Here is an 18,748-nt window from a genome sequence, read left to right on the forward strand (position 1 = left end):
TGGATGGAAAAGTAACAGCATTTTAACTGACATACAAGCAGGAAAACACAGTGAACAGGTTAAAATAACACCTGAACAGGTGACGTTAACTTTCCAAATGTCCCTGATGAGTTTAAGGTGCAGTAACATTAACTTCCGTCGACTCAGCTGTTTACTGATTATTAAACAATGCTACTATCGTCTGAAGTCAGCGAGCAAGTTAACACTCTGCTCCAACAACGGTAACTACGATTCATTAAACTATTTCATTCACTTCATCACATTGACGTCACTGTACCTCTTTCTTTTTCACGTGTTTCTTCCTCTGCTTTCCTTCTTCTCCTTCCCTGGACGCCGGATGGTTTCAGTCTTTTGGACATTGTGGTTCCGTCCAGTATCAATAAATCTCTCTCTTGGTCTTTGGGTCACGGTCCGGTCAGATCCAGGCAACTCGCAATGTGCGACCGCCCACATTGCCCATAGCAAAAACAAAAAAGTGTGGTGTGTTAGACATTAGACTGCATCAGCCGCCGACCAGACTTTGTGAACAGTAAACGTCGGAGAGGAGGATGAGAAGCAGCAGCAGGACACAAACACCACGCTGCTCTTCTCCAACTTTAACTTTACTCACAGAACATTTCACGTCAGCAGATGATTCAACTTTCGCGTCTCTCTCGGTGGATTTTATTGTTTTATTCTTCTTCATGTTGAACCTCCCCAACACCACCACGTCTGTGAGGACATTCAGGTAAGGCAGCTTGCACGCAGGTGACTTTTTTTTTGGGATGTTAAATGTTACGTGACGTGCACCTTCATGGCTGGGTGTTGAGCTGTGCGTGTCTTTGTTGCAGTGTTTGTGATTTAAAGACAGACAGGCGGTTTCACGTGGGGATTTTTAAGGACTTTGAGCTTTTCTGGTGCTAAGAGTGACGTATTTACGCGGAATTGCAGAACAAGTCTTCACACATGTTTTTCTTGTATGTTGAGGTTTTTTAGTAACGTGTCGCTTTTAAAAATCTTGTTAAAAAATCTTTTTAAGTGTAATTTAAAGGGAGTCTGGTGCAGAAGCGTGCAGTCAACGCGCTCTAACGGGAGAGTGACGCTGCGGTGAATCTGCGTTCAGAACCTCATTTAGAAATGTGTGTATTTTAGATTCTGCCTTTAAATGCACTTGTACTTAGTCGCCGGTAGTTTTGGAGACTGGCATTCATTCACGTGTAATAAACAGTAGTTAACTGTTATGTTGGATTAGGAAAATGTCTTCATTAAAGCTAATATTTACTTATTTTAACTGTCTTGTCAGGCAGCAGACTGGTCTGTGTTTAGGTTTTGGCCACTACCTCACTGATTTGTTTTCTTTTGTCCTGTTTATCTTAAATTTTGTTTTCCTCCTTGTGAGAGTTTTGATTTCTAGTCTTCTGTTTTCCTTGTTTCTAGTGTTATTGTCCCTCCCTTTTTATGTGTGTTTTCCCTCTTTTTGGAAGTTTTATTCTTCCCCGATTTTCTAGCCAGGCCTCTAAGAGATAGTGAGTTTTATAGCTTGTACAGAAGGTCACTCAGCTCGCATGTAGTGTTCACGTGAACCCGCGGTATTCCTAACCAATCAGATCACCTGGCTGAGTGATCGATCGTTTCTGATCACGGAGGGAGAGCAGCGGAGGAGCCGTCATAGTCGGGAGTCGGGACTCACTCATTCATTCATCCTTCATTCATTCAGATTGTGCGTCCATGAGACTGTAAGTGTTCAAGTTGTTTTGTTTATTGTTGAGGACGTATGTTTATGTGGCGGTTAATATTCGCACGGGCCGCCCGGTCCATTTATTAATATGTGACGGCGTCGCCGGAGTTAATTGTTTATATTTTGCCGCCTGCGAGGGATAATAAATAATTAAGGGACCGTCACTCAATTGTTGCATGCCTTTTCAGTGTGCACTGCTTTCAGGGATGTGTTTAATGATTGCATTGTGTTAAATGAATGCATACATTACTGTATCAATATTTCTTTATTAATATTATATAATTTGTTTGTTTATGCCACATTTTATGTTCATAATAATGCAATAATAACCATGCATATAATTCATTTTCATTTATGTTTCTTTTAATTCTCTGTAGAAACCACACACAAGTAAAATCAAGCATCTGATAAATAAATGAGTGGCATGAGAGGAAGTGTGTGCATCATTGACTGAAATATCATAATTTCAACTGTTCTGGCAGGACAGCCTGTGGCGATTGCAGATAGACAGTTAAAAAGAATCAGCTCAATTCATTAAAGGGTCTCAAATCTGCACCTATTTCACATAGCTTATTCATTTGTCACTCTTCAAAGACTGAGCCGAATTCAATAAAGTGTGCTTATAGTGATATCCACTGCATCTGAGTCCTCATTTTCGTCCAGGCCTGACATACTCTGACTTCTGCCAGAAAAAATCTTTTTAGGTGTGATTTAAAGGGAGTCTGGTGCAGAAGCATTCAGTCAACGTGCTCTAACGGGAGAGTGACGCTGCGGTGAATCTGCGTTCACAACCTCATTTAGGTGTTTGTTTTTTTTCACCTAAATACCTGAAAAAAATCACTTGGTTTCCCGAAAAAAGATTTGTCTCACACATGAATTTTTTTTTCTTCACTTGGTTTCCCGAAAAAAAGAGAGGAGAAGAAATTAGCTGGTTTCACATATAAAGAAATGTTTTTCCTGGAAAAAATTATTTCATCCAGTTTCACACATGAACATTTTTTTTTCCTGAAAATGATTTTTTTCCCCTGGAACACATCAAAACAAAAATTCAGTCGGTTTCACAAATTCATTTGTTGTTTTCCTGAAATTGTTTCTCCTTCACTTAGTTTCCCGAAAGTTTAAAAAAAAAAAAAATAGCCGGTTTCACATATGAAGAAAATACAGTCAGTTGCCCCCTCAGTTGCACTTGTACTTAGTCGCCGGTAGTTTTGGAGACTGGCATTCATTCACGTGTCATAAACAGTAGTTAACTGTTATGTTGGATTAGGAAAATGTCTTCATTAAAGCTAATATTTACTTATTTTAACTGTCTTGTCAGGCAGCAGACTGGTCTGTGTTTAGGTTTTGGCCACTACCTCACTGATTTTTCTTTTGTCCTGTTTTGTCATTTTTCTCACAGATTCTGAAATCAAACTTCTTCAATCAGTCGCAGGACTGGCTTTACTCTGTCACACCGAGGTTTTTTGTGAGGTTTGTCTTGTCTTGGGTTTTTGTCTCGTTACTTCCTGTTTTATTTTCAAATCTAACTCTCCTCTCGTCTCAGGTCACTTGCCCTTCCTCATGTGTCACCGGTCTGATTGTCTCACCTGATCCCTGATCGTTTCCACCTGTTCCCCATTTCCCTCATGTGTTTAAAGTCGGCGTCTTCCCTTTGTCTTGTGCCAAAGTGTTTCGTCCTTGTCCGTGCACCCAAGCCCTGAATCATCGTCATACTCAGTTTTGCCAAAGAGAATGTATTTGCCACGTAAGGTGTTTTATGCTTCCTCTTTATGAGGGATTTTTTGTTTAATCTTTTCTAGTTTAGTGTTCATTTTGTTGTTACTGCCTTTTGTCCTCCCGCTTGCGGAGTGATTTTTTGTTAGATAGTGTTAGATGGTAGTAGAGCCCCTGTTTAGGTGAGCCGTTTTCTTTAGTCCCGTTTATCTTAGATTTGGTTTTCCTCCTTCGGGAGCGTTTTGTGTTATTAATCTAGCCTTTTTGTTTTCCTCCTTGTGAGAGTTTTGATTTCTAGTCTTCTGTTTTCCTTGTTTCTAGTGTTATTGTCCCTCCCTTTTTATGCGTTTTCCCTCTTTTTGGAAGTTTTATTCTTCCCCGATTTTCTAGCCAGGCCTCTAAGAGATAGTGAGTTTTATAGCTTATTCATTTGTCACTCTTCAAAGACTGAGCCGAATTCAATAAAGTGTGCGTATAGTGATATCCACTGCATCTGAGTCCTCATTTTCGTCCAGGCCTGACATACTCTGACTTCTGCCAGAAAAAATCTTTTTAGGTGTAATTTAAAGGGAGTCTGGTGCAGAAGCGTGCAGTCAACGCGCTCTAACGGGAGAGTGACGCTGCGGTGAATCTGCGTTCAGAACCTCATTTAGAAATGTGTGTATTTTAGACTCTGCCTTTAAATGCACTTGTACTTAGTCGCCGGTAGTTTTGGAGACTGGCATTCATTCACGTGTAATAAACAGTAGTTAACTGTTATGTTGGATTAGGAAAATGTCATCATTAAAGCTAATATTTACTTATTTTAACTGTCTTGTCAGGCAGCAGACTGGTCTGTGTTTAGGTTTTGGCCACTACCTCACTGATTTGTTTTCTTTTGTCCTGTTTTGTCATTTTTCTCTCAGATTCTGAAATCAAACTTCTTCAGTCAGTCGCAGGACTGGCTTTACTCTGACTTCTGCCAGAGTTTGATGAAGGACCTCCAGTCACTACCGACACCACCACAGTCCCCCCACCCAGTGACAGCAAGAAGAGGGACGACCAAAACACTGAAACCTGCTCCAGCTCCACACTGAATGTGAGTTTTACTGAAAACACAACTTGAAGTAAAAGTAAGTATCAGTGTGGAGCCACGAGGAAGAGACTGTACCGGCTCGCTGTGTTTTCAGCAGCAGAAAATGGACTCACATACAGAGGAGGATCTCGCCTGTCCTATCTGTCAGGACGTCTTTAAAGACCCTGTCGTCCTGTCATGCAGCCACAGCTTCTGTGAACTCTGTCTGCAGAACTGGTGGACAGACAAACAGATACAGGACTGTCCAATGTGCAAGAGGAGATCATCAAAAGATCAACGACTGTTGTTCAAGATGTGTGAGGACATCTCACTGAAGGAAAAGACTTCTGCAGTCCCACAGACTGAAGAGGGAGGGAAGGCGAAAAAGGAAGTGAAAATGATGGTGTCTGTCTGCTGTTGTCCTGTGTGCAGAAGTGAAAATGATGGTGTCTGTGTCCCTGACTAGGGTAGGGGAATCTATCTAGCGAGGGAGGAGAGCGGGCGGCGACAGGCTTTATAAGCCGCCGACCAGACTTTGTGAACAGTAAACGTCGGAGAGGAGGATGAGAAGCAGCACCAGGACACAAACACCACGCTGCTCTTCTCCAACTTTAACTTTACTCACAGAACATTTCACGTCAGCAGATGATTCAACTTTCGCGTCTCTCTCGGTGGATTTTATTGTTTTATTCTTCTTCATGTTGAACCTCCCCAACACCACCACGTCTGTGAGGACATTCAGGTAAGGCAGCTTGCACGCAGGTGAATTTTTGGGATGTTAAATGTTATGTGACGTGCACCTTCATGGCTGGGTGTTGAGCTGTGCGTGTCTTTGTTGCAGTGTTTGTGATTTAAAGACAGACAGGCGGTTTCACGTGGGGATTTTTAAGGACTTTGAGCTTTTCTGGTGCTAAGAGTGACGTATTTCACGCGGAATTGCAGAACAAGTCTTCACACATGTTTTTCTTGTGTGTTGAGGTTTTTTAGTAACGTGTCGCTTTTAAAAATGTTGTTAAAAATCTTTTTAAGTGTAATTTAAAGGGAGTCTGGTGCAGAAGCGTGCAGTCAACGCGCTCTGACGGGAGAGTGACGCTGCGGTGAATCTGCGTTCAGAACCTCATTTAGAAATGTGTGTATTTTAGATTCTGCCTTTAAATGCACGCGTTGTACTTAGTCGCCGGTAGTTTTAGAGACTGGCATTCATTCACGTGTAATAAACAGTAGTTAACTGTTATGTTGGATTAGGAAAATGTCTTCATTACAGCTAATATTTACTTATTTTAACTGTCTTGTCAGGCAGCAGACTGGTCTGTGTTTAGGTTTTGGCCACTACCTCACTGATTTGTTTTCTTTTGTCCTGTTTTGTCATTTTTCTCTCAGATTCTGAAATCAAACTTCTTCAATCAGTCGCAGGACTGGCTTTACTCTGACTTCTGCCAGAGTTTGATGAAGGACCTCCAGTCACTACCGACACCACCACAGTCCCCCCACCCAGTGACAGCAAGAAGAGGGACGACCAAAGCACTGAAACCTGCTCCAGCTCCACACTGAATGTGAGTTTTACTGAAAACACGACTTGAAGTAAAAGTAAGTATCAGTGTGGAGCCACGAGGAAGAGACTGTACCGGCTTGCTGTGTTTTCAGCAGCAGAAAATGGACTCACATACAGAGGAGGATCTCTCCTGTCCTATCTGTCAGGACGTCTTTAAAGACCCTGTCGTCCTGTCATGCAGCCACAGCTTCTGTGAACTCTGTCTGCAGAACTGGTGGACAGACAAACAGATACAGGACTGTTCAATGTGTAAGAGGAGATCATCAAAAGATCAAGGACTGTTGTTCAAGATGTGTGAGGACATCTCACTGAAGGAAAAGACTTCAGCAGTCTCCACAGACCCTCTGCAGTCCCACAGACTCTCTGCAGTCTGCACAGACTAAAGGATTAACTCACACTGAAATGGACTGAAATACAACTTAAACTGTCCTGTGTTTTTAAATCTAACCTGCCGCTCTGTGTTTCATTTATTATCGAATGAGGCTTTTTATTTTGAACATTTTCACAAACACAGGAACAACTTAAGTAGGTCTGCATATATATTTCTGTATTGCTCCGCTATTTCTATTTATTGTAGACTAGTGAGCTGGCTGCCACATGATGTGAAAATATAAATGAATGCACATTTAGGTCGACAGGTTTTTTTGGCGAGGGACGGGGGAAGAGGACACATTTATCGTTACTCTGCAAACTTTACAGCGTTTTCTTTAAACTCATGGATTTATTACTCAAACCAGCCTCATAGGACTGTATTTTACTGTCTCACTCTTATCAGGAACAAAGTGATGCCAGGTGACCACAAAATAACTGTACAAAAACTCAAAACCACAAAGACACGAGAACTACTGCATAGGCCAACAAGGTGGAATAAAGCCATGTAATACTAAGTGTCAAATTGGTGGAGTTTCCCTTTAAGGAGAGCTGTGGGATCTACCGTGTCATCATAACTATACACACTGTCAACGGTGTCACATGACGTTTTAAGCACATGTAGTGGTGTCTGTAGTGTTTTTTTAGTTCATTGACGGTTGAATTCATGTATAAAGTGATTGTATTTACATTCAAGTGTTGTTATTCAAACAGAGATCAAGTGTTCATTACTTGTGTCAGTGACTCAGTTTTGTCATCCGGTCTGTAAACTAATAAATGTCTTCATTTTAAAAATGGATGTTTTCAAAAATGCTTTTACCTTAAACCTCATTTTATTCTGTTTTCCTTGTACCAGAGCTCATTTCAATTAACCGTCTAGTTTGTAGGTTATAAGGGAAACTACTGGCTGAACTGGAATAAGCATAATTATGTTCATATTACCTGAAAGTGTTGTTTCCGTCATGTTGCACCGTGTTACAGAACAGACCAGGAGAAACACCGACTTCTTCAGAAAGCCTTTGGGGACAAAGGCAGTTTGTACAAATAGAATAGAATAGATATACTTTATTGATCCCAAGCTGGGAAATTAAGGTGTAGCAGCAGCATTACACACAGAGACAATGACAACACATTGAAATAAAAAGAACAACCTAGGCATATTAACATAACAATATAAAATGTAATATAAAACAATGTATATATGCAAAAAATATGTGTAAAAATGTATAAATGAGCAGTGTTGGTGTATACACAAGCAGTATTAATGGTAGTGCAAAATAAAGTACAAGGTGCAGTGAACAGATGAGGTGCAGAACAGTGTAAAACATATAAAGTGCGTAGAGACTGTATGTTATGACCAGAGTTTTAGCTGTTGTTGTACAGTGTGATGGCACGTGGCAGGAAAGATTTCCTGTATCTGTCCCTTCGACAGCGGAGCTGAAGCAGCCTGTGAGAGAAGGTACTCCGCTGTCTGTCTACTGTGTGATGGAGAGGGTGCTGATCATTGTCCATGATGGATAAAAGTTTCTTCAGCGTTCTCCTCTCCACCACGGTCTCAGCCTGGGAGGCTGGCTCCCAGCCTTCTTGATGATTTCATCAAGTCTGTTAGTGTCGCTGGCTCTGATGCTGCTGCCCCAACACTCAGCAGCAAAGAACAAAACAAAAACAACAGACTGGTAGAAGATCTCCAACATCTTGCTGCACACGTTGAAGGATCTCAGCTTCCTCAGGTGACATTAACTTTCCAAATGTCCCTGATGAGTTTAAGGTGCAGTAACATTAACTTCCGTCGACTCAGCTGTTTACTGATTATTAAACAATGCTACTATCGTCTGAAGTCAGCGAGCAAGTTAACACTCCGCTCCAACATTGGACACTGTGGTTCCGCTACAGTATTAATAAACGTCTCTCTTGGGTCTCGGTCCGGTCGGATCCAGACAACTTGCCTCTCGACCCCCCTCACAGAGGGCAGGCACAGTGCAACGAGCCAGGAACCCAGAAGAAAGGCCTCTCCAGTCCTTAATAGGCTTTGCTATGAAGTGGGTGGTGGTGCGTTCAAGAACGGCACAACTCTCTGACACAAACTTCCACCACAAGATTCCAGATGTGGGAAAATCTGTCACACAATTAGTTTCTACCACGTCGCCATCGCCACAATGTTGTTGTGCAATGTGGAGACACAACGTAACTCTGGTACCTAAACATTTCATCCCAACACGTTTACTACTCTGTGCAGCTGTGGCGGCACCGTGTGGACAGTGAAAGCACCACGACTGGTCCCCTGAGGTTGTTAGTGTCTTCTCTTCTCTTTCTGATGCAGGTGAGGATTAATGTGAAGTACATTAAAACAAAAAGATCAGTTGTCCTTTTCGAGTATCGACAGCTGGCATCAAATGTCTGGTCTGTAGTGCTTTTTAACATGTTTATTCATTTAAATCTGCTCAGACTGGATTTTATTCAGGCACATATTTTGTTAAATGAAAAAGGGTTTTGAAAAAAGTATTGTTTTGGTATCCTTACTTAAATTTAGATATCATATTGAATGTAGAATTGAATATTTTTAAATGATATCTGGCCCCGCTGCAGTGTGTGTGTGTGTGTGTGTGAGAGTAACACTGTAACATGATGGATTTACAAAAAGCTCATTCTGAGGTACCAAAACAACAGTTTCAGGTAATATGAACATAATTATGCTTATTCCAGTTCAGCCAGTAGTTTCCCTTATAATCTACAAACTAGACGGTTAATTGAAATGAGCTCTGGTACAAGGAAAACAGAATAAAATGAGTTTTCAGGTAAAAACATCCATTTTAAAAATGAAGACATTTATTAGTTTACAGACCGGATGACAAAACTGAGTCACTGACACAAGTAATGAACACTTGATCTGTTTAAATACTTTTTTCCAACACTTATCACTTTATACATGTATTCAACCGTCAATGAACTAAAAAAAACACTACAGACACCGCTACATGTGCATAAAACGTTTGACAGTGTGTATAGTTATGATGACACGGTAGATCCCACAGCTCTCCTTAAAGGTTTACGCCACCAATTTTACACTTTCATGGCTTTATTCTACTTTTTTGGCCTTTGCAGTCGTTCTCTCCAAGACCTAAGTGTAAACTTGGTGGAGCTACTCTAATTGATCACCAGTAGAGACATTAGGTTTGATAAACAATATTTGTCTCTGTGGTTTTGAGTTTTTGTACAATTATCTCTGCAGTCTGTGGGACTGCAGAGGGTCTGTGGGACTGCTGAAGTCTTTTCCTTCAGTGAGATGTCCTCACACATCTTGAAAAACAGTCCATAATCTTTTGATGATCTTCTCTTACACATTGGACAGTCCTGTATCTGTTTGTCTGTCCACCAGTTCTGCAGACAGAGTTCACAGAAGCTGTGGCTGCATGACAGGACGACAGGGTCTTTAAAGACGTCCTGACAGATAGGACAGGAGAGATCCTCCTCTGTATGTGAGTCCATTTTCTGCTGCTGAAAACACAGCGAGCCGGTACAGTCTCTTCCTCGTGGCACCACACTGATACTTACTTTTACTTCAAGTCGTGTTTTCAGTAAAACTCACATTCAGTGTGGAGCTGGAGCAGGTTTCAGTGTTTTGGTCGTCCCTCTTCTTGCTGTCATTGGGTGGGGGGACTGTGGTGGTGTCGGTAGTGACTGGAGGTCCTTCATCAAACTCTGGCAGAAGTCAGAGTAAAGCCAGTCCTGCGACTGATTGAAGAAGTTTGATTTCAGAATCTGAGAGAAAAATGACAAAACAGGACAAAAGAAAACAAATCAGTGAGGTAGTGGCCAAAACCTAAACACAGACCAGTCTGCTGCCTGACAAGACAGTTAAAATAAGTAAATATTAGCTTTAATGAAGACATTTTCCTAATCCAACATAACAGTTAACTACTGTTTATTACACGTGAATGAATGCCAGTCTCCAAAACTACCGGCGACTAAGTACAAGTGCATTTAAAGGCAGAATCTAAAATACACACATTTCTAAATGAGGTTCTGAACGCAGATTCACCGCAGCGTCACTCTCCCGTTAGAGCGCGTTGACTGCACGCTTCTGCACCAGACTCCCTTTAAATTACACTTAAAAAAGATTTTTTAACAACATTTTTAAAAGCGACACGTTACTAAAAAACCTCAACACACAAGAAAAACATGTGTGAAGCCTTGTTCTGCAATTCCGCGTGAAATACGTCACTCTTGGCACCAGAAAAGCTCAAAGTCCTTAAAAATCCCCACGTGAAACCGCCTGTCTGTCTTTAAATCACAAACACTGCAACAAAGACACGCACAGCTCAACACCCAGCCATGAAGGTGCACGTCACATAACATTTAACATCCCCCAAAAAAATTCACCTGCGTGCAAGCTGCCTTACCTGAATGTCCTCACAGACGTGGTGGTGTTGGGGAGGTTCAACATGAAGAAGAATAAAACAATAAAATCCACCGAGAGAGACGCGAAAGTTGAATCATCTGCTGACGTGAAATGTTCTGCGAGTAAAGTTAAAGTTGGAGAAGAGCAGCGTGGTGTTTGTGTCCTGCTGCTGCTTCTCATCCTCCTCTCCGACGTTTACTGTTGACAAAGTGTGGTAGGCGGCTTATAAAGTCTTAACACCGCCCTCTCACCCTCCCTCCTCCCTCCTCTCTCCTCCCTCACTAGACACATTCTGAGAATCTTCACTTCTTCTCTCTCAGAATTGTGCACAGGCACAATTCTGAGAGAGAAGAAGTGAAGATTCTCAGAAGTCTGGTCGGCGGCTTCTCTATATATACACACCGGCGAGGAGTGACGCAGAGACGCTCCTCATCGTCACAAAAAAGGTGTGCGGACTTCCCTGAATCCCGCACTGCACGGTATCACTCCGCCGTGAATTTCAAGACAAAATAGACCCCGATTTCAAGTCAGAATTACACAAACACGACTCCACCGTTGTTTTTTGCGCCCGGATTCAATCGAAACCGGAACCGACACCGAATAAATAGACAATATGTTTGGTTGTCATTAACGAGCCAGGGTCGGTTTTAACGTTTTGGTGCGGCAGTGGATGGAGAAGGGCAGCGGCGTGTTGCAGCCGTATGTAATAAAACAACACCCTCCCACAGCTAGAAACACGCACGTGCGCGCACACAGAGAGAGAGAGAAGGAGAGAAACGCTAATAGTGACGTTAACAGCACAGCAGGTGGATCCAGTGAAAATAAGGCAGAGATGGGAGGGGATGAGACCAATATAAGATCAGAGGGGCCATAAGGCAAACTGTGACACACAGATCCCCCGATTCAACACCACACATGTTCTCGAGTTGTCCTAAAGCCACAGTCCACCACACAACAGCCAACAGCCGTTTGGATTGTAAGATTTCAAAAGGCTGTAGCTTGGAAGTGGTGAGAGATAAATCCACAGTGTAAATGAGAAAAATATTCATAATGACCTAAAGTTTGTGATGGGAGAAAATTTAATCATCTAATTTGCATATTGTGACGTCACCAGGTGACTGAAAGTAACTTTCAGTAAAACTGATTTTTGAACATATTTACACAGAAAAAAAATATTTATATTGTCATCTCATCCTCAAAATAAAGGAACAGGAGTTTGATTTGAGTAAATTTATTAATCTAATTTGTATGTCACCAGGTAAAATTCAGTAAAACGGAATTCTGAACATATTTACACAGTAGATTTTTTTTCATTTCATTTCATTTTTTCATAGATTTTTTTCATCCTCTCATCCTCAGAGTAAATGAACAGGAATCTGATTGGAGTAAATTTCCTAATCTAACTTGTAAAAAGGAAAGAAAACTCTCGCAGTGATCAGCGTGTGTTGCTTGTGTGACAGTGTGTGCAGCTGCAGCATCGTCATCAGAGGGCAAATCGTCCCCTTCTGAATCGCGATCAGCAAAGATCTGTGCAAGCACCTCATCCGCACTGTAAAGTCTTTTGGGCATTTTGTTTTTTATTACAAAAGTCGCTGTCTGTCTCTCGATCTGTCCAGCACACTTCTGCCACCGCTCCGCGGCTCTCTCCTCTCCCACTCTACAGTTTAGCGCTGCCGCTCCGACAGCGGATGTCGGGTTTCAAACTTTTTTTTCTCAGGTATTTTGCATAGAAACACTGACGTCAGGATTGAAGTGAATCTATTGGCCATCTAGTGGTAGCAAGCAGTAACAGCACAAGGCAGTAGTTTTAAAGATATGGGTAACATCCTGGGTGTGTGTAAATCTGTCCCCCCCCTGTGTCCTCCACAAAGCCACTCAGTGAATTAACAATGCAGCCTCTGAACCTCTGTTTTACTGTACAAAATAAATTATCTGAAAACTTTTCTGTGTGACGATTTGTTTTGTTTCAAGTACAATAGACGGAGCTCATAATGCTGCCTGTGTGATTCTCATCGACTGTTTCACTTGTAGAATCTGCGTCTCCGCTTTGTCATGTAAATATTTAATAAACTGGTGAATGAACAAACTTTCTGATGAGCTGAGAGTTTGTTGACTTTCAGAGTTGAACATCACGAATCCTTTGAAAATGTGGGAAGTGAACCTCATTTGTACAAACTGCAGTTGTCCCCAAAGGCTTTCTGAAGAAGTCGGTGTTTCTCCAGGTCTGTTCTGTAACACGGTGCAACATGACGGAAACAACACTTTCAGGTAATATGAACATAATTATGCTTATTCCAGTTCAGCCAGTAGTTTCCCTTATAATCTACAAACTAGACGGTTAATTGAAATGAGCTCTGGTACAAGGAAAACAGAATAAAATGAGTTTTAAGGTAAAAGCATTTTTGAAAACATCCAATTTTAAAAATGAAGCGTTTATTAGTTTACAGACCGGATGACAAAACTGAGTCACTGACACAAGTAATGAACACTTGATCTCTGTTTGAATACTTTGAATAACAACACTTGAATGTAAATACAATCACTTTATACATGAATTCAACTGTCAATGAACTAAAAAAACAAACAAACTACAAAACACTACAGACACCGCTACATGTGCTTAAAACGTCATGTGACACCGTTGACAGTGTGTATAGTTATGATGACACAGTAGATCCCACAGCTCTCCTTAAAGGTTTACGCCACCAATTTTACACTTTCATGGCTTTATTCTACTTTTTTGGCCTTTGCAGTCGTTCTCCCCAAGACCTAAGTGTAAACTTGGTGGAGCTACTCTAATTGATCACCAGTAGAGACATTAGGTTTGATAAACAATATTTGTCTCTGTGGTTTTGAGTTTTTATACAATTATCTCTGCAGTCTGTGGGACTGCTGAAGTCTTTTCCTTCAGTGAGATGTCCTCACACATCTTGAAAAACAGTCGTTGATCTTTTGATGATCTTCTCTTACACATTGGACAGTCCTGTATCTGTTTCTCTGTCCACCAGTTCTGCAGACAGAGTTTACAGAAGCTGTGGCTGCATGACAGGACGACAGGGTCTTTAAAGACGTCCTGACAGATAGGACAGGCGAGATCCTCCTCTGTATGTGAGTCCATTTTCTCCTGCTGAAAACACAGCGAGCCGGTACAGTCTCTTCCTCGTGGCTCCACACTGATACTTACTTTTACTTCAAGTCGTGTTTTCAGTAAAACTCACATTCAGTGTGGAGCTGGAGCAGGTTTCAGTGTTTTGGTCGTCCCTCTTCTTGCTGTCATTGGGTGGGGGGACTGTGGTGGTGTCGGTAGTGACTGGAGGTCCTTCATCAAACTCTGGCAGAAGTCAGAGTAAAGCCAGTCCTGCGACTGATTGAAGAAGTTTGATTTCAGAATCTGAGAGAAAAATGACAAAACAGGACAAAAGAAAACAAATCAGTGAGGTAGTGGCCAAAACCTAAACACAGACCAGTCTGCTGCCTGACAAGACAGTTAAAATAAGTAAATATTAGCTTTAATGATGACATTTTCCTAATCCAACATAACAGTTAACTACTGTTTATGACACGTGAATGAATGCCAGTCTCCAAAACTACCGGCGGCTAAGTACAAGTGCATTTAAAGGCAGAATCTAAAATACACACATTTCTAAATGAGGTTCTGAACGCAGATTCACCGCAGCGTCACTCTCCCGTTAGAGCGCGTTGACTGCACGCTTCTGCACCAGACTCCGTTTAAATTACACTTAAAAAAGATTTTTTAACAACATTTTTAAAAGCGACACGTTACTAAAAAACCTCAACACACAAGAAAAACATGTGTGAAGGCTCGTTCTGCAATTCCGCGTGAAATACGTCACTCTCAGCACCAGAAAAAGCTCAAAGTCCTTAAAAATCCCCACGTGAAACCGCCTGTCCCAAAAAAAAAATTCACCTGCGTGCAAGCTGCCTTACCTGAATGTCCTCACAGACGTGGTGGTGTTGGGGAGGTTCAACATGAAGAAGAATAAAACAATAAAATCCACCGAGAGAGACGCGAAAGTTGAATCATCTGCTGACGTGAAATGTTCTGCGAGTAAAGTTAAAGTTGGAGAAGAGCAGCGTGGTGTTTGTGTCCTGCTGCTGCTTCTCATCCTCCTCTCAGACGTTTACTGTTCACAATGGGCGGCTCCTCCATATATACACGGTACACCGGCAGGGAAGTGACGCCGAGACCTCGTTACTCATTACACATTTCTAAATGAGGTTCTGAACGCAGATTCACCGCAGCGTCACTCTCCCGTTAGAGCGCGTTGACTGCACGCTTCTGCACCAGACTCCCTTTAAATTACACTTAAAAAGATTTTTTAACAAGATTTTTAAAAGCGACACGTTACTAAAAAACCTCAACGTACAAGAAAAACATGGGTGAAGGCTCGTTCTGCAATTCCGCGTGAAATACGTCACTCTTAGCACCAGAAAAGCTCAAAGTCCTTAAAAATCCCCACGTGAAACCGCCTGTCTGTCTTTAAATCACAAACACTGCAACAAAGACACGCACAGCTCAACACCCAGCCATGAAGGTGCACGTCACATAACATTTAACATCCCAAAAAAAAAGTCACCTGCGTGCAAGCTGCCTTACCTGAATGTCCTCACAGACGTGGTGGTGTTGGGGAGGTTCAACATGAAGAAGAATAAAACAATAAAATCCACCGAGAGAGACGCGAAAGTTGAATCATCTGCTGACGTGAAATGTTCTGCGAGTAAAGTTAAAGTTGGAGAAGAGCAGCGTGGTGTTTGTGTCCTGCTGCTGCTTCTCATCCTCCTCTCCGACGTTTACTGTTCACAGAGTCTGGTCGGCGGCTGATGCAGTCTAACACCGCCCGCTCACCCTCTCTCCTCCCTCCTCTCTCCTCCCTCATGAGACACATTCTGAGAATCTGAGAATCTGAGAATCGATAGAGGGTGAGCGGGCCGCGATAGGCTACATCAGCTAATAGCTAATATTTACTTATTTTAACTGTCTTGTCACGCAGCAGACTGGTCTGTGTCGGACATTTCAGTACTTAAAGTGTGGGTGTCTGTGCACAATCTGGCGTGATTTTGTCGCTCCTGTACTACAATTGGTCCTCAGTACTGTCTAAAACAGCTTCCACATCTCACATCTAAACAGCCTTGGAAATTAAAACAGTTTTAGCTGTGCAGGATATTCGTGCATGGTGTGCAAATGGAAGTTTGTCACTGACAGCAGTTTTTTCACTGCCAATCATGTGGCGTAGCCGAATCGTTTTAGATCCTACGTTCCCTGAAGGCAACATGATAGGGGAAGGTCTGTAGCCTTTTGGTTGAGCTGTCTTTCATGATGCCACGCCCCTCTCAGTTGATGCCACGCCCCCCCACGCTAGATCAGGGTCAAAAGTCTGAAACTGAAAAAAAAGATTTGAAACTGAAAAAAAACTAAGATCTGAATCTGAAAAGATAAAACATGCAACTGAAAGAAATAGGATCCAAATATCAAAACATATGAAAGTGAAAAATGAAAATAAATGATTTATTCAAAAGAATTACCAGAGTTGATCATAATTATTTTTAACCTGAAAAAACTTTTTGTACATTTATTTTTATTTTGAATACGTTGATGTATTTTTCAAAATTCAAGATCAAAACTTGAAATTTCAGTTTCAAATTTTACTTTTTCAAGTACAAAACATTTGACCCTGATTTAGCTCCATAGACTTCTAGCAGAGACCGACATTTAACCCTTTGTGTGCCATAATCACTGACTAAACACTGCGGACAGCGGTTGTATCGATTGTAGGTACACAAGTGTAGCGGTGGAGAGGAGGAAGCAGGACACAGGGCACAAACACCACGCTGCTCTTCTCCAACTTTAAGTTTACACGCAGAAAATTTCACGTCAGCAGATAATTCAACTTTCACGTCTCTCTCGGTGGCAGGGACGTGCACATGATTATAGAGGGGCAGAGGCTCAAAGTCAGAAAAGGGCCGTATGTGCGCGCACATTATTTTTCAGGCCTTAATAACACAATGTGTAGATTAATGTAAAATTAATAAACAAAGTACTTTTAGAAAGCTAATTAATTAGCCGTGTATCCTGTGTAGCTGTGAGTGATGTGCAATTGTCAACATGAGTCTATTCACATTATTATAATACTGAGATTTGGAAGATGTGCAATTCAGCTGCAATTCTAAAAAGCAACAAAACACTGGTTTATTATTCAGCTGTTTATTGTTGAAGATAAAGACTTTAACATTGAACATTGAAAAAAATACAAAAATAAATAATGGAAAAAAACTTAAATGTGAAAATCAGCGTCCCTCCTTCCTCCCTTACAGCAGCAACCAATCGAATGTGATATTGTTTCCAAGGCTGCACATTAACACAGCTTGCATAACAGAAAGACAATCATGGGAGGACAAGTGCAAACTAGAAATACAGGCTACACAACAACGGTGGAGGCGTGTTTCTGTAATTCAGCCTTGAAATCTGGGTCTATTTTTGTCTTCACGGCGGAGTGAAACTGAAGGGCTGAAGGAGTGAGAGGAAAGTAGACCCAGGTAAACTTTCCTACCGCAAACTCCTCCTCGATGAGAATCACGCAGGCAGCATTATGAGCTCCATCTATTGTACTCGACACAAAACAAATCGTCACACAGAAAAGTTTTCAGATGATTTATTTTGTACAGTGAACTGTTCACCAGCGATGACTCGATGCAGATAAAATAAACTTTTTTGGGGGGTGGTGCGTTCAAGAACGCCACAACTCTCTGACACAAACTTCCACCACAAGATTCCAGATGTGGGAAAATCTGTCACACAATTAGTTTCTGTTTTGGTATCCTTACTTAAATTAAGATATCATATTGAATGTAGAATTGAACATTTTTAAATGATATCTGGCCCCGCTGCAGTGTGTGTGTGTGTGTGTGTGTAGTGTAACACTCTGTAACATGATGGATTTACAAAAAGCTCATTCTGAGGCAACAAAACAACAGTTTCTGTGGAGACTGCAGAAGTCTTTTCCTTCAGTGAGATGTCCTCACACATGAACAACAGTAGTTTACGTTTTGATGATCTTCTCTTACAAACTGGACAGTCCTGTATCTGTTTCTCTGTCCACCAGTTCTGCAGACAGAGTTCACAGAAGCTGTGGCTGCATGACAGGACGACAGGGTCTTTAAAGACGTCCTGACAGATAGGACAGGAGAGATCCTCCTCTGTATGTGAGTCCATTTTCTCCTGCTGAAAACACAGCGAGCCGGTACAGTCTCTTCCTCGTGGCTCCACACTGATACTTACTTTTACTTCAAGTCGTGTTTTCAGTAAAACTCACATTCAGTGTGGAGCTGGAGCAGGTTTCAGTGTTTTGGTCGTCCCTCTTCTTGCTGTCATTGGGTGGGGGGGACTGTGGTGGTGTCGGTAGTGACTGGAGGTCCTTCATCAAACTCTGGCAGAAGTCAGAGTAAAGCCAGTCCTGCGACTGATTGAAGAAGTTTGATTTCAGAATCTGAGAGAAAAATGACAAAACAGGACAAAAGAAAACAAATCAGTGAGGTAGTGGCCAAAACCTAAACACAGACCAGTCTGCTGCCTGACAAGACAGTTAAAATAAGTAAATATTAGCTTTAATGAAGACATTTTCCTAATCCAACGTAACAGTTAACTACTGTTTATTACACGTGAATGAATGCCAGTCTCCAAAACTACCGGCGACTAAGTACAAGTGCCAGGGGTGGTCCTGGCTAGATTTACGCCCTGGGCGAACCATCCCTTGCACACATACACGCCCACACACACACACACACACACACACCTGAGGAGTCCTGCAAGGAACATTACATGTGGCTGAGGAGGTAGATGCTCCAGGACCATCCCTGAAGAGGCCTGTGTGGCTGCAGAGGTAGATGGCTCCTCATCAGACTCCAGGACCATGTCTGTGGCTGCTG

At 41.9% G+C, this 18,748-nt stretch overlaps 3 long non-coding RNA genes across 3 annotated transcripts; 1 reads left to right on the forward strand and 2 right to left on the reverse strand.

The window, feature by feature from the left end:
- Nucleotides 1-519: 519 nt before the first annotated feature.
- Nucleotides 520-7,200, forward strand: LOC140997565 (uncharacterized). Its single transcript, XR_012179375.1, has 3 exons — nt 520-727; nt 4,336-5,226; nt 5,865-7,200. It is a non-coding gene; the product is annotated as an uncharacterized lncRNA (long non-coding RNA).
- A 2,009-nt stretch (nt 7,201-9,209) lies between these two features.
- Nucleotides 9,210-11,108, reverse strand: LOC140998304 (uncharacterized). The gene is made up of 2 exons (XR_012179423.1): nt 10,806-11,108; nt 9,210-10,164 (listed from the first exon to the last, which is right to left on the reverse strand). It is a non-coding gene; the product is annotated as an uncharacterized lncRNA (long non-coding RNA).
- Nucleotides 11,109-13,219: 2,111 nt separating this feature from the next.
- On the reverse strand, nt 13,220-14,997 carry LOC140998434 (uncharacterized). Its single transcript, XR_012179431.1, has 2 exons — nt 14,753-14,997; nt 13,220-14,195 (listed from the first exon to the last, which is right to left on the reverse strand). It is a non-coding gene; the product is annotated as an uncharacterized lncRNA (long non-coding RNA).
- Nucleotides 14,998-18,748: the final 3,751 nt, after the last annotated feature.

This window comes from Pagrus major, chromosome 6 (assembly GCF_040436345.1).
Source record: "Pagrus major chromosome 6, Pma_NU_1.0".
NCBI lineage: Eukaryota > Metazoa > Chordata > Actinopteri > Spariformes > Sparidae > Pagrus > Pagrus major.